This window comes from Suricata suricatta, chromosome 9 (assembly GCF_006229205.1).
Source record: "Suricata suricatta isolate VVHF042 chromosome 9, meerkat_22Aug2017_6uvM2_HiC, whole genome shotgun sequence".
NCBI lineage: Eukaryota > Metazoa > Chordata > Mammalia > Carnivora > Herpestidae > Suricata > Suricata suricatta.
In genome coordinates, this window is record NC_043708.1 from 22,963,979 (window position 1) to 22,981,248 (window position 17,270).

The 17,270-nt window shown below is 39.0% G+C and overlaps 1 protein-coding gene across 5 annotated transcripts in view; it reads right to left on the bottom strand.

The window, feature by feature from the left end:
* Positions 1–17,270, bottom strand: part of NRXN3 (neurexin 3) — a 1,559,665-nt gene that overhangs the window by 1,253,696 nt on the left and 288,699 nt on the right. The window lies entirely within an intron of this gene.

The window sequence follows — 17,270 nt, forward strand, 5'->3', positions numbered from 1 at the left end:
ATTCATATTTTGTGACCATACTGCATTGGATTTTTGTGTTAATGCAAATAATTTCTTAAATGTTAACATTTAAAGGTTATTGTAACTATGTTTTTGCATCTCTTGATTTTACCAGGGTGCCAGAAACTTTTAAGAAGAGAAAGGAAAAAAGAAAAAAAAAACAAAAAGTGATCAAGGGCTCTCTGAACCTCTGAAACTTCCTAACCTCAAAGAAAAATCCAATATGAATTAAATTCACTGAAATGATACTGATAATAGCAACAATTTGTTGAGTGTTCACTCTATGTCCAGCATTTTACCATGCCCTTGAGAAAAAAACTCCATGAATGTGGAGTATGCCTTATTCATCTATGTCCACTCCACAGTGCTTTGTATATAAGAAGTTCCTAGTCAATATATGTCTGTTGGAGTTATCCAAAAGCATTTCAAAAGACATAAAGCCAGAGACACATATAGAAAAAAAGAGAAGAGTGGAGATTAGTTATTGGCAGTCCAAAGGTAGCAACTAATTTTGAGAAACTATTCCCTTCCCTTTTCTCCAGTTAGCTTACTCCAGTTAGTTACGGCCTTTTTAAATCATTTTGGAGTTCCCCTAATCCAGGGACACACAATTGCTTCTTTTTTCTGTAGTTTCATTAATCTAATAATGTTCTTTCATTTACATTCTAAAAGTATGCAGTCACCAGTTGGCCCTGTCTCTCCTGAAGGCAGGGCTCCCTTTGGCAACCTTAGGCTGTAATACTATAGCCCGGAGATTTCATAATGAGAGAGGATTGGCCCAGAATACAAAGGATGAGGTGAGGAAAGAGTTAATGCATTACAGTGGCGGCTGAGTCCATCCCAAAGCAGTGACTGGTACAGTTCATTTTCTATACCGTTCCATTTCTTCTGCACTAATTCACTGTCATTATCATATCCAGACAGGCACCCCATGCTTCATTTACTGACATTAATTAATTCCCATCCCTTCCCTTTTATCTTATTTTAAAAAAGTGAGGGGGGAAGTATCCCATTCTTCTAGGGAAAGAATACAGGTTTAATAGTAGTGGGCAGCTGTCTTTCTCTAGTGCAGATGAGAAAAGAGAAGCACATACCAGCTCATTGGAGAGCTCACTAGACCATGGCTGTGGCTACACCTTTTACCTCCTGTCATTACCCTCAACCCACACCCCCACTCCCAGCCTCTTCGCATCTTTAAACTCAGTGTTCTGACAGTACCTCCTAACATGCACTGAATTACAGAGTGCTAATGGGAAAGAATGGCCAACCTTGGACACATGCCCCTCACAAAAGCAAGATATCCAGTCATGACCAAGGAGCAAAAATCACATTTTTCAGCTCAGCCACTGAAACCCACAGCTTCACTACATGAACTAATGACCCTAACTGGTAACATCTATGAATGTCTTGCCCATCTCTCAAACGGGTAGGCCAAAGGGCTAAAGAGCTGAGTTAAATTGAAACACCCAACTGTTCCTATTAGAAACATCCTTCTGTGAATGTGTGTGTTTCCCCTGTCATTTGCTCCATAAATGAATTACATCATTCCCCCTCTGTATTATTTATTATTATCTATTATTAAACTCTGTGGCACTAATGTATTATTCAGCAGCCATATTAACACTCTGCATTCCTGGCATTCTACCTGTATTAATAATTCTGCCTAGTAAATCCAGATAGAAATGTATCTCCGTGATGGGTTTTTTGGTGAGGAAGCAGGGAAAATTGTCAAAGAATATGCCTTGGTTCATGTAAAGAATGGAAAATCCACCTGGCACAGGAAAATTGACATAACACAAGTCATGAGCTAAAACTTCCATAATTTAGTTCGTAGCCTTGGCAAGCCATATTTCTCTGGGCCTTGGTTTCCCCATTTACAAAATGGAATTTTGGGGTGAGATGAACTCTGGGGTGCCTTTTAAAAGCTCTGGAGCTCTGCCTACATAGAGTTTAGCCAGCGAGTTCCACACCTTCCTTTCTCTCTCACCTGAAATTTCTCAAAGATATAGAACATGGAACATTCTGAATTCTTTTTTTTTTTTTAGTTTACTGTCAAGTTGGTTTCCATAAAACACCCAGTGCTCATCCCCACAAATGGAACATTCTGAATTCTAATTCTGCCTACATTTTCTTAGTTTCTCCACACCATGGGAAAGGGGCAAAACAAAACTTTGGTGTCTTTCATCTGTATAGCATGGATAAGAAACACTCTTTGTATGAACTAAATACTTTGGTAAATTTTTTAAAAAGATAAAACCAAGAGCCAGGATTGGGGAAAATAAAGAACACTCTTTAAATAGCAAAGATTATTATGAGTTGATTTGTTGGATTCTCTCTTGGAATGCACCAACAATTTGCAGTTGGCGGAAAGTTCTAGCTCATCCTTTCTGTAGCTAAGGCTCCATGATGATGGCAATAAGAAAATCTCAGTTGTGACATGAAACCAACTACGAGAAACATGAAATGCAGAAGAACTTAAGAGTCTCACTAATTCATTCCCAACAAGTTAAGCAGCAGGTTTACTGTAAATATAACCTTCTTCCTAAAGATTCAGGTTCCAGATACATTTGGCTCTTTTGCTTAGCCAAAGTCTGGATGTGGCCATTTTTATGATTACTAGTTCACTGTCTATTAGTGAGATCACTTTTCCTAGGATCACTGGAAATGGCCTTTGACATCAGAACTGGAAAATAGAACTTTGCGCATTAAGAACTTAAAAAAAATAAACTTATGAGAAAAGGAGAATGTGTTTAAGAGGCTGGGAGTGGAGACAGGAGGTGGATAATAGAACACATCAAAGAGGGATCAGACCCAGAATAACCTAAAATAAGGAGAGTACGGTAACATCTAAACTGGAATGTATTATAGATTAGTAACCAATGCAAAGCATGAGAAATGACATTAAAAGGAGTAAAGGGCCAACCCTGAATAATTATAAAATCTGCCACTCTTAACACTTGTCACTTGAAACAGTCAGGAAATTTCATTCAAATTATCTCAAGGTTATCCACAGGAACAAATCCAGAAGGTCACTATGTTTGTAGTCCTGTTATCTATTCTTTTTGTCAAAAGAGAACAAGTCTAAAAATATGAGCAATCAAATCAGTAGGTCTAAAGTCTTTGTGGAAGCATATGGGATACATGGTAAAGAATATAATAGACTTTTGAATCTGTCCATCAGGAAATCCATTGACAAGCATTTGTGGAGGGCTTACAGTTTGCCCAGCACTGCTCAGTCCTGATAGCAATTCAAGGAGCTTGCAAGAGAGGGGAAGGTCTAGCCCCAGCTATTTCATTGTCTCCTTTTGTGAACTCAAACAAAACATACAATGTAGTTTGACAGCATTTATTTTATTAAGCCTCTGTTATAAGATACACATGGCCATGGGTGTACAAGAAATCCAAGAACTAGCAAGGCTAACTCTCTGCTTCAATCAGACAGATCAGGGGAATAATAAACAATTATATATATAATGCTTAGACGTATCATAGAACAAAGTCTTGGTTTCCTGATCTATGGAATCGAAATAATACCAATTAACAAGAGTATATCAGCTATTTGAACTTTGGAGTTTGGTACAAGAAACATCAGTCCATTGACATATCAAAAGTTTTGCATTTGTGGGAGATGGGATGAGTTCTTTGCTAAAAACTCAATGCTTTTTATTGAGATTTTATTTTCTCTGTTTCATAGGGCTTACCTTAACCTTTGGTTGAATCTGACATAAAGAATCACTTTATCATCTTGTTTACATAGATAATATATCTTATTCAAGTGATTCAGGCTGTAGGGAAATAAAGGATTGAGCAGACACCTTGAAAAGTGGAAGGGAAGCTCCAGAAACAAATATTTCCTGAAAGAATGCTATAATATAAAAGTGAGAGTCAAGTTCAGGGGCAGGATGAGCAAAATATTAGGTCTCTGAAGGCCCTTGGAAGAAATCCCTTTCCTCTTTGTGGCTGTGACCTGAACTGAACATTCCTACATTCTTGTCTATAGAAAAGTCTCTAGTATTCTTGTTATGAAGACAGAACACCTCAAAGGCCACTTTCTCTGTGTGACTCTATTATCTCGTACTCAAATTGCCCCTTCTCCAGTATTTTCCTCACTCTTCCCTTTACCTTATAACTGATCACTTCAGTTCATTCTCTTATGGCATCTCTTGGCACTCTTTTCCTTTGTGTGTGTAGGTGTGTGTGCACACACATATATGTTTTTTAAATAGCTATCTTAGTCTATGGGGATATCTCTTTTTACCTCCCAAAGGGAACTTATATGGAGCCTGTTTGTGTCCTCCCTCTGCTTTTTGTGATGGTTTAGATATGGCAACTCCATTTCAGCACTTGCCTCAAGAAGGGAAGCAAAAAAAAAAAAAAAAAAAAAAAAAAAAAAAAAAAACAAAGATAGAACAGCTTTAACTAAGCTCTAAATCTCTTATTACAGGTTATGGGCAACCCAGTGTAAAGAGGAAATGTATAAAGAATGCAGATCACTTCTCTTATCTCTGCAATTTGAAACACATTGCAGTCATCCATCTTGATGGTCAAAACCCTCAGACTTTGCCTGGGCTCCACTGCTTTGGTGGGTTTCCATGACAACAGATGAACCAACCCCAAAAGACCTTGCTGACACCTCTCTCATCACCAGAATCAATAAAAATTCCTCCTCTAGAAGGCCTTTCCTTCCGTCTGACTGGGGTATTATTCTTCAGTGAAAGTTAACATTTTTTTTACAGGTGGGGGGTGAAGGAAGTCAGAAACATGAAGGAAAAAAATAATCCTATCATATCCACTGTGATCTAAAACAGCTGAGTATTTGATAAGAGTGGCCAACCATATTACAAGTCAGTTAAGGTTCATTTTGCACAGTCTATCACTTACTAACAAAATGTTGATTGTTGTATAATTTTTCTGCCAAGCCTGCCTCCCTCTCACCCAGAACCCGGAGTTTCAGTGAAAAATCATTTTATTGGTTCTATTTACCCTACACTCACAAACTGAAATGGCATGGTAGACATACATAGGTTTTTCTTCCTCTAGCCTTCTAACCTCCTGCCACTACCATCCTTGGTGAGAGAACCACAGATTGACAAGATCTTCAGTGACTTTCCCTTCTTGCCCACTAAAAAGGCCACAAAGAGAAGTCACAAAGCAAAAACAGCCAAGAGAGAAGATGGAACATAGGCTAGTAGGGGGAAGGGAGGGGTGAGCAACTGAACAGATAACAATAAGAAAAAAGAGGAAGAGAAATATGCTGGCCCAGACAAACAGATGAAACAGAAGGAAATCCAGCTAAATACAGACTTGATTGGGTCCTTATTTTAACCATATTATCTCCTCCACTTTCTCTATAAAAGTAGGAATAGTATAGGAATGAGATGAGAAAGCAAAACTACAAAATGTGTAAAGGACAGAGAAAGACATAGGTGAGGGAATACTATTACCTAAAAAATATGTCCTGAGCATTAACATTTTAGCTGACACTTATACATTGACTTGCATAAAGTGAAGAAAAAATAGTCGCTATACAGCCAATTCTTTATCAGCAACTCATACCAATTATGAAAAATTATCTAGGAAATCAGAAATACCTTATTTCATTAGAGATTCCTAGATATCACCCAGGATTAAGGCTCTGGAGCTCTGACTTGGGAACTGAATTTTTAACAAGTACCTCTGGTAATTCTAATATTCTCTAAAATTTGAAAGATATTTCTCAAACCTTTACACCACCTGTGATTGAGTGCAATTATCTAATATCTAATTATGTTGAATTTGCACAACATGCTTTTAAAAATTACTTTTAAAAGTGAAACATCTTACATACAACTAGAATAGCTGCCACTACATAAGCAGATGGGTCTGTTATTTTACCATAAGCCCCATAATAAACCCTTTTCCCCCAAGTTTAATCTGTTAATACCTCAGAGTATCTAATACAATTTACACAGTTGTTTCCATAAAAATAGCATAAACTAACTATAAATATCATCATATTTAACTTATATACAAATAGTATTTGGAACAAGATCCAAAAGAAACAAAATTATTAAGCTGCGTAGTAGTTCACAAGTGATAGGGTCCAAAGTAAAACCCTGGAGCTCTCACTTAAAACTGCAGATGCTTAGGTATTCTAATTCAGTGGGTCAAAGAGTACTCAGAGGGTGTATTTTAACATCTTCAAGGGCCAAACTATAGGAAATGCTTAAAACACCTGGACCAGTTTAACTTTAATAGTCTACTTTTTAAAGTTTATTTGTTTTGAGAGAGCATGAGCAGGTAAGGGGCAGAGAGAGAGGACAGAGAGAGAATCCCAAGCAGGATCCATGCTGTCAGTGCAGAGCCCGATGCAGGGTTCTAGTCTTCAAACCATGAAATCATGACCTGAGTTAAAACCAAGAGCCAGAAGCCTAACTGACTGAGCCACCCAGGTGCCCCTGACTTTAGAAATATTCTAGAAATGCAAATTCTTGGGTCCCATCCCAGATCTAATGATTCAGAAACTCTAGAGGTGGGAATCCAGCAGGCTGGGGTTTAACAAGCTGTCCAGGTACAATTCATTTACATCAGCACAAAGACTAGTGGTTCTCAACTTCAGCATGGCCTGGGAAGCTTTAGAAAATCCAGTGCCCACTTTTCAGACCAACTATATCTCTTGGGGTGGAGGGACAGGATGGACATCAGTAATTTTTAAAGCCCTTCAGGTGATCCTCATGTGTAGCCATGGAAAACCACTGACTTCCAGCAATACCACTTTCTTCACTCATGAAACATGGGGATAGTCACACCCACTGTAATACATTGCTTTGCCATCAAAAACTATTTACAATTATCTTGATTTTACTAACCTGTTTTGTTCACATCAACCAAGTGGATGTCAGTGGCATGACAATGCTCACATCTCTGCATAGAGCTTGAGAGAGGAGGGAAGAGAGAAGTGCATCTAATTTGTTGTTAGATCAAGTTACTTATCTAAAATGATTTGAAAGTGGAAAGGGCTGAGTTTCGAAAATGTTCTTAGAGCTATGAGCACCCTACCTCTAGATGAGAAGCACACATAATGGAGCGAGGAAAGCTACCCTAGGTCTTCTTTTTCCAATCTGTCATCAACCCCATGATTATTTCCTCCATCAACCTGGATGAGTGGGCTGGGAGTCACTTACCCTTCCTTTAAATTGCCCCATTTGTGTCAAGGTTATTTTGTACAAAATGATAAGCATTACCCATTAATTCTTTTCTGCACCTCCCACATTTTTCCATAGGCCTAGGCTCTTAGAAAAGCTTTCTCTTTCTTCCTTCTAACTCCTTTAAAAGAGACCTTTATGACATAGTTACCCTGTGGGTTTGACATGCTCCTCCATTCTCTAATCTCTGAGCCGACAGACAGCTAACTATTATTATAACAAGAATGAGTTATTATCATTCCCCTAAAAATAAAATGGTGCCAAATTTTATATTTCCCTCCAGGTCCAGTTAAATGCCTCCTCCTCCATGAAGCATTCCATGTCAGCCCCCCACAATATTAATAACATTCCTTTCTGTCAATTCCTATAATTATTTGTGTCTCTGCGTCACACTATCTAGTGCATAAGTGTACTGGCATGTACTGTTTTTAAGTTGTGTAATAAAAAGCCATTTATTTTCTCCTAACTCACTGGTAAATTTCCCAAGGGCAGACACCATACTTTCTAGTTCTTATATCCCTCACAGCCACAGCGCAATTCTCGGCAAAAAGCACAGAGCAGAAATTCAATAAATATTTGACTATCCTTACACCTCTTTTACAGAACATCAAAAACATTTAACCATTATTCTAGCTTCTCAGATACATTCTCCAAGTGAGAAAGAAAAACTAAGGTCAGCATCCTGTCTCTAATTTGAATAAGTAAGTTGAGCTTGATTCTCACAGATCAGATAGCATATTGGCTCAGGTGGAGGGTGGGGGGAGGGAGGTGTCTGTCCCTACCCTAAGTCTTTCTAACACAATGTTTTGGAATTTCTATGAAAATTAAATACATTTCAGTTTCTGTAACTCAATAGTTGCCCTCATTATTGCCTTCAAGTTTCTGCTTTTGTCCTTTTTAATTATTATTAGAATTTAAGAACTATTTCTCAGATATATTTAAACATTTTTACCGTAGAAACCATTACAAATCTTGAAATTCAATTTTAATAATTGAAAAGACATTTGTTCCTTATGGGTAGCATTTGCATTTTAAAGCTGGTCAAGGCTGAGGTAGTGTAGAATTTCAAAGCTGATTTTGAATTGGTCATGAAACACATTAAATTTTCATTCTAAAAACAATACTGTATTTTGAGAAATCATGCTCCCTTTTTTGGAGAAGCATAAGGCTTAGTGATTCACAGTATGTAAGTTACTAAGTGTGTTTTAGAGAATAAATACATGTCATGCTCAAATATACAGTAAATTTACATGAAAGATTTTCATTGCATTTTTAGCATATAAATATATTTCTATGCAAACACAATCTATTCTCTTGATCTATACACATACTGCCATAGCCAGTGTAAATAGAAAGGTGCTTTATAGAGGTATAAAATGTAGAGGATGAGTGAGCAAAATCTCTTGTATGATTAACTGGGGAAAAGAGAACCCAATGGTATCAGAAGTGATTCTCTAGACACTGCAGGAAAAGCAATAGAAAAAGAAAAACTGGTGAACCCCTATAAAAGGAATTACTTCCCTCCCCAGAGAGACAAAAGAGGAGTTGGGTGATGCACGTGATCCAGGTGGAGAGTAGACCAGGGTACACAACTGTATTCTTCAGATAGGGGTTAAGGAGATTGCGGCACTCAGGAAGAGGTGGAGACAACTAAGGGCTGGGAAACCGAAAAAGTATACCCCAAGATCTCAAAGACCAGCTAGGAAAAGAAACACTGTATCTAAGGTGTTATGGAATATAAACAGATCTAATATCAAGAATTCCCAGTCACTACTTGAGTCAACATACTTAATACCTGGCATATTGCTATACAGAATTTTTGGTCATTATACTATTTAATAAAATTTTAGTATAATAATGCTTGCCCTGCATTTTGTATTTTCTCAGGAGTGATGGGGAAAAGTAAACTAATTCCAGAAATAAATTTATATTATAAATTTATTAAATATAAATTAAATATAAATTGATTAAAAGTTATACCTGCTTCTGATGAAAGAAGTAGACAACAATTGATTGGAAAGAAAAATAGTTTTCTAGAAGTTATACTGGCTCTCAAAGTCGTATCTATGAGAGAAGGTTATTTTTCTCCTAATTACTCTAACCACACTCCCAATGCGTTTATACAGCTACATTGGCTTTACCTCTATTCCCAGATCTGTGGAGCCTAGGGCCTTTGCTGTGGTGCCCTCCCAACTTGGGATGTTTTCTGGCTCCTCTTTGTTATTCAAATTTTAGGTTAAATATCATCTCTGTGGAGAGAAATTCCCTCAACTAAACTAAAGAAGCCTTCTCACTCACTTTACCAGTTGTCCTTATATTAATTCTCTGGGTATCACTATTTCATGTTTCTTGTTTGTCTTCATAGTCTTTTCCCTGCCCTAAACAAACAAACACACCATCAAATGGAGATTTCTCTTGTCTACCACTGTATATCTACTGCCCAGTATTGGGTGTGATTTGTTGTAATTTTCATAATTATTATAATGACTATTATATCACTATCACCATTATATCAAAGCAGTCTACTTTGGAATGATATTTACTATACCTTTCGTATCTATTCCCTTCCCTGCTTTATTTTTCTTACTGGCACTAATCACCATGGTTGCTATATTATGTATTTATTTATTCATTATATATCTCTTCGGCTAAGACATAAGCTTCTTTGTCTATTTGGTTTACCTTACTATCCCTTGCACCTAGATAGATCTGGTCCTGGAACATGATGGAAACTCAATAAATTATTTTTGAATAAAGCCAATAGTCATATCATGCTTCTTCTGCTCCTTTGTCTCCTCTAAGCAATGCACAAGTGACTTGCTGCTTTACTGTTTGCCATTGAGTGCCTTCTTCTTGACCATGTTGTTGGCTCTGTGTCTGCCACCCTGGCTGCCTAGATGTTATCGGCTGATTGAAGTGAAGATATTTTATATGGCTAAAATGTTCCTTGTCTTCCCTGTCCTTCATCAGTGGTGATTTGTAGGTTTGGCTATGTGGTATTAAACTCTTCAGCTCTTATTCTAATTTTGTTCTCCAAAATTACACACCTGGAGATAGTCACTCAGGCCACAAGTGTTTCACTATCACTACCCACCTTGAGACATTTGGAAGGGAGAAGAAGGAAGTGAGAGGAGGTCTTGGTAATACTCTAGAGTCATTTGGCTTTAGGAGTCATAAAGCAGTCACCACAACATGCAACATGCTCTGGGTGAGATGGATTCATTCCCATCCAGAATTCCTGGCCACATCAAATGAACTTGCTCCAGTGTGGTAACATACCTATTGCAGGCCTCCGGCAAGTAGAGCACTATGCTGACCTCTATGAGAGCTGCAAAACTGAACAGCATATAGACCCTACCTCCAATGGCTTATCATCCAGGAGGAAAGTGAACATCTGCAAAAATATGATAATAAATGGTCCACACCTGCCCAGACCTCGATGTACCCCTCTTGCATGTCAGCAGTTCACCCCCTGTCATCCACACAAACTCTATAAAGCTGCCCTTTTATGTCAGACACTGTATAGGTTGAACTCTTGCTGCTGGGGATTAAATAGATATGAAGTCAATATTCTGTAGTTAGATTATCCCTAGAATAGTTATCTAAAAGTATGATTCCTAGACCACCTATACCAATTATCTGGGGTATGCTAGACCCACTGAATTAGAATTCCAGGGGTAGGCCTAAAGATCTGCATTTTAACACACATATCCCCAAGTGATTCTTCTAGATATTAATATTTCAGAACTATTGGACTAAGATTTATGCGGGATGTGACATTATTTCTGTACATAGTAAGAAGACCAGTACTTCATATACTGATGTAGTAGTATAATGATGGCCTTTCAAACTGTTGCTATTGGTCACCAATTCCCCCTGTGTCTCTCTAGCATTCCTTATGATATGGGAGCTTTCTACTACGTGTGCCTCCTTTAAAAGTATGTCATGGGAACAACATTGACAAAGACTAATTCCAGATATTAGCAACTGAATGCACAATTTTGAGCTGATTTTCTGAGGTGAAGGAAAAATCATGGATGGATATTAAGCAAACAGATATGACTACCATTAATCATGAATTCTCACTCAACATAACTTCAGGCTACCACTGTCTGATAAGGAAAACAAGCAAGCACACTGAATCCCAAACATACTGACTGAGAATCCCTAGGTATAGAGACCTGGTATCTGTATATTTAACAACACTATGGTTGCTTCTTAGCAGTTAACACAACACTGGTCCATAGGCCAACAAAGAGGAGCCAGTGATTTAGTATAGAGTCTGGGACAAATGTCCAGTTCCTAAAGATGAAAGCTTAATGCCATTGTCATGTTTACTTTGATATAGTCAATCACTTAACTTTGAATATGAATAATAGCTATTTATTCTAAACCTACAAATAAAAAAACAGTTAACTGTATCATTTCCTGTCTCTTACTCTCTCCTTATCAGATGCATGAAGTTTAGTACTCTATGCATGCTTGGCTGAGGATATTCCAATGATACATCACAGACGAACTCAATATATCTTAAGATTAGCCTACCTCCAAGCAGACTCCCAATGATTCTTGCTTCCTGGTATTCAGGACCTTTTGTGGTTCCCTCCCACAATGAAAGAATTGAGCTGTGCAGTCAATAGGGCCTCGAGGAAATGACAGAATGTGATGCCCAAGGCTAGGTAATAAAAGACATTGGCACTTCTACCTTTGCTCTCTTGAACCACTTGCTATTGGAGATGTAATTGCCATGTCATTAGGACACCCAAGCAGCCTTCTGAAGAAGTTTACATAGTGAGAAACTGAGGTCTTTTGCCAAAAATCAGCACAAATTCACAATCCATATAGGTGAGCCAGCTTAGAAGGGGATCTTCCAGCTTTAGTCAAGCCTTCAGACAACTGTAGTCCCGGAGGATGCCTTAGCTGCCACCTCATGAAACCTGGAGCACAAACGACCCAGCTAGGCCTCTCCTGAATTCCTATCCACAGAAACTGTATAAGATAATGAATGTTTATTGTTGTCTAAAGCCACTACATTTTGTGGTAGTTTGCTATGCAGCAATAGCTTATACACCTAGTTTAACCCAAGATGGCATCAGAGCTCTGAACTCAGGGCTCTCTCTGTGACGATAACCAAGAAAGCATCCCAGGCAAAATTGCTTCATCCTTTTTCCCTTAATTTACTCTATTAAAAACAAGTTTCACAATAGAGAGGTTTTTATTTTAAAGAGCCTTAGTAACAGCCCTACTGTATCAAACAGGATTGGTTTTAAATGAACATCCTTGTACTTCTCCACCTGCCAGGGGAGTTGTGAGGCTTAATTAATTACAGATCTTTGGATGAAAGGAGCCCTGAGCACTGAGAATTATCATCGAACAGGGCTAGCAAAAATGGGGGAAAAATACATTTTCTCTCTTTGCTTGCTAAATCCATTTCACCCAAGATTTAGCAAAGGCTGAGTCACCTATTGTTTAGAGAATATTCAGTTTTTGCTGAGTGCAGGGTAGAAACAAGCCAGCACAGCGGCAGAACAGAAAGCCCCTGTCCTTTAGCTTAAAATAGGCCCCTTTCCCAAAATAACCCCCAACCCCTATTTTAGGGGGAGTAATGTGGGCATTTGGATCACCTGAGCTCTCAAGGAGGAACGGTGTGATCTGAGTCCCATCTAACAAAACTATTTCCATTTATAACCAAAGGCTGCCTAAATCGTGAGCCAGACAACCCCACAAACATTTATGCCTTCCCTGGGCAAACATTACATGGAATAAGTATATTTTGGGGGTTCTTTTTAATGTTCTAATGATAATGCTCTTGCCAGACAAAGCCCAAGAGACCAGAACTGATTGTCCATGTAAGAGCGATGTGGTGGTTGGTAGAGGCCAGGTAGTGCAGTTAAAAAAGAAAAAGTCACTAGGTCTTGAATTCAAGAATTCAAATCCTGGCTCCTCTACTCACTAAACCAATGACTGATTTTGGTTTAGTAAGTAACTTAACTCCCCTGACCCTCTACTTCCGCATGGCAAAAACACAATAACATTGGTTGGGCTGTAGATCCCAAGGTTATCATGCCCTTCCTCTAGGGCCCATAGACCTCTAAATCCCAAAGGCATTGCCCAAAGAAGAGGAAAAACTAGTTCACTGGGTCTTAATGCTCAAGGTTTCCATCACTGAAGGGTCTTGTCCATCCTCCCAGGGCTTAAGAAATAAGGTAAGGCATGGAATCTGCTAACGCGCTTTTGAAAGCTCTTTGGGACTTTCTCTTCTGATGTGTGTCTTTTCCTATAGAGCTACAAGATTCCAGCTTGGAAAGGCCTAGTGCCTCTGTCTTGTATCCATTCCCTTCTCTCTGGGCCTCTCAGCAGATATGCAGGGACTGGGTTTTTCCTTTATCTAAATAATTAAATCACAAAGGTAGGTCTGATTTTTCTTTTAGGCTGCTCAGGTCTGCCAAGATTCTCTGTGTGATACAGAATCCTGCTCAGTGTCTGAGAGGCACCTAAGACCCACCAAGCAATGGAATGGTTCCTTTGTATTGTTTCACTCTCTGTGTGCATACATTTACCTTAATACTTCATGGGTAGGGTGGCTGGTCTAGGGAATTACACATATATCCCTGGACCACTGCTATTATAGTCATGCCTGGAGAGTATAACTATCTATAACACCTGACTGATGTAAGGATCAAGAGAAATAATGAGAATGAAAAGGTTCATAAACATTGAAGCATGGTACTCAAGTGAGTTATTATTATAGTCCCAGGAGGATCAATACCAACTCTGACCTAAAGCTAAAAGGTCTGCTCCATAAGAAAGAAAGAAAAAAGTTGGGGGGGGGCAAGGAAGAGGGTAGAAGAAGTAGGCTTTAGGAATTCACTGTGTTAGACCAAGAGAAGGTCTCCTTAGTTCTAGCAGAGACAGTGATCCCAGGACCTTAATTATTTTGTTGACTCCATAAAACCTAATTGTGCTGGCAGTCATTGCTACATGACTGGGGAGGGGGGGGGCTTCCTTGGATCCCAGAGTCATACTGCATCCCTTGGTTTATGTGTGTTGAACGTGTAGGAGTTGAGAGGAGGAGGAAAGAAAGTGAATAAATGGGAGAATGAAGACATTCATGTAGCACTGACAAGTTTGTCTTGTTTGTAACATGTAATAAGAGCTCTTTCAGCAAGCTTGCTGGCTTTTCTAATGTGGGTTTCAAAAGACTTTAAGACACCCACTCCACTTTGCCTCTTCTCCTAAAACACACACCTCCCCAAAGAGCCAAACTACATCATATCCCAAAGAGATATTCACCTAGAGTGAAGGTCTCATCATAACAGACACAAGAGCAAGTCTAGGCTGCATAGATCTAGTATAGATTAGGACTGACAGAATAATACCTACTCTAGTACTAAGTCCTGAGTTTGAGTTCTAGTCTTATTTCTGACACTTACTAGCCATCTGAATCTGGACATGTCACCACCAGGAGTCTCAGTTTTTCCATCTATAAAATGAGGATGTTAATACCTGCCCAATCCAGTTAATCTAGGACAGTTGTGAGGATCACATGTAGAAGGATTTTGTATACGGTAAAGTGCTTCAAAATGTAAAACATGATACTATACTTACCAGAGATGATACTCAGTCATTTTTATACATATGCTTCTCCTTCATTTCCTCCCCATTGCCATATCTCTCTTCTCATCTGACCCACTGTTTATCTCCTATACTCACTGCCCCACTTCTCTTTTTCCTTTTACCTCTGCTTATACCATAAGGGTGTCAGGTGTACACAACAAAATCCATGTGTATTGACCAAACCCGCTGAGAGTCAAGACCAAAGTAACATGGTGATTCCTAATGTTGAACATTTTTGGAAACTTTTTTAAAGTTTATTTATTGAGAGAGAGAGAGAGAGAGAGAGAGAGAGAGAGAGAGAGAGAGAATCCCAAGAAGGCTTCACACCATCAGTGCAGAGACCAATGGGGGCTGTAACCCATAAACTTCAAGATCATGACCTGAGCTGAAGTCTGATGCTGAACCAACTGAGCCACCCAGGCACCACCATTTTTGGAAACTCTTTAAGGAAGGGTCTGTCTTTATTATAAATGAGGCTTGTGGAGCAAAGCCACCAAAAACAAACTCCTCAGCATAAGCATACTATTGATGTAATTAACTATAGTAATATCAACTGCATGTATAACTATCATCCAAAAACATGTGAGAAGCACAGATGTCTGAGTCCCGTCCTCAGAAATCTGGTAGGGACAGGAGAGAAAAGGTTTTGGGGGTACTCAGCAATGTGCCCTTACAAGCCTTCCCCAGCCCAGGGGGATTCATATGCCCACTTTGAGAAACCCTAAGCCTATGGGCATTGTCAATGGCATACCTAACAAGAGTCAACTTGTATTATGCAATTAAATAGTTCCCCAAAATAGATGAAGCTTATGGAGGCCAAAAATAAACCAGAGGGAAGTCAGAGAGGCAGCCAAAAACCCAAATGATTAAAGCTCTGCCAAGGATGATTTATGAACATGAGGGGGGAAAAGTCCTTAATATTCTGTTGTTGACTCAGTGACTGGCTATAGACAGATAATTGGTCTACAAATATTTATAAGACATTAACAACAAGAAGGTCCAGGAATTATCTAAGATGTGACAAGGTCAAAGCTCAGACTAATGGGATGAACTCAAGAAGGAGGAAGGTTCAGGTTTGTAATAAAGGTAACACTCCCATACTGAATTCTAAGACATTGTGAATTTACCTCCAAAAAAAGAAAATGATGGAAGTTGCATTGTCTACATGCTAGAGAGAGATAACTGAATCTGAATTGGAGGACAGGTGAGTCAGGTGACATCATGACATTTTACATTCCAGACCTTCTCAGGGAGGTTTCCCAGCATCTGTCCTTGAAATAGAATTAACAGTGATGTGCCCTCGTGCTTCAAGCACCATGTGTTGATCCAGGTTTGGTCCTAAAAGTTTCTGGTTTAATTCTCCAACTGCTCCTGTCCCCTTGCCCTGGCTGGCACCCAGCAGTTTCATGCTAATTCTGAACCTGCCCAGATCTTAAAGAGACTCTGTTATAGTGCCCCTTTGCCATGGCTTGCAACCTGAAAACATTGATTATTCACAGTGAAAGTTAACTATCTAGGTCAGTGGTTCTCAACTCTAGCTGCACATTAAATTTACTCAAAGAGACTTTTTAAAAAAAAATACAGTTGCCTAGTTTTTATCCCAAATCAATTAAATAGATAGTTTGGTAGTAATGCCCAGGCATTAGTATTTGTTGTAAGGTCTCCAGATGATTCTGTGTATGGGCAGAACACTGATCTAGATAATTATTCCAAATTAAGCTGTACATTAGAATTTTCTGGGGATATTTAAAAATAATAATACCAGGCTACACTCCTAGAAATTTGAACTTAATTGGTCTGGGATGAGATTCAACTGTCAATATATTTTAAAAGCCACTTGAGGGGGCTGAGTGCCTGGGTGGCTAAGTTGGTTGAGCAACGGATTCTTGATTTTGGCTCAGGTCATGATCTCATGGTTTGTGGGATCGAGCCCAAGTCAGGCGTTGCATTGACAGCATGGAGACTGCCTGGGATCCTCTCTCTCCCTTGCTCTCTGCCCCTCTCCCATTCATTTGCGCTCTCTCTTTTTCTCTCTCTCTCAAAATAAATGAATAAACATTAAAAAAAAGAAAAGCTGGGGCACTGGAGTGGCTGAGTCAGTTAAGTATCCGACTCTTGATTTGGGCTCAGGTCATGATCTCATGGTTTGTGAGTTCAGGCCCCACATTGGGCTCAGGTGCTGAGCCTGCTTGGGATTCTCTTTCTCCCTCTCTCTCTGCTCCTCTCCCACTCATGCACTCTCTCTTTCTCTCAAAATAAATAAACTTTAAAAACATTTTTTAATTTAAAAAAAGCTGCTTAGGTAATATCAATGTGCAACCAGGTGAAGAAGGACTCCTTATGGGAAGAGCTCCAATATGTCAAACTTAGGACCTCACTCTACCTTGACCTCTCCCATTCTGATGCTCCCCAGATTCAACCCTGCTTTTCCTTCTGAATGTCGTACCTCAGTTAGCAGCTTCATCACCT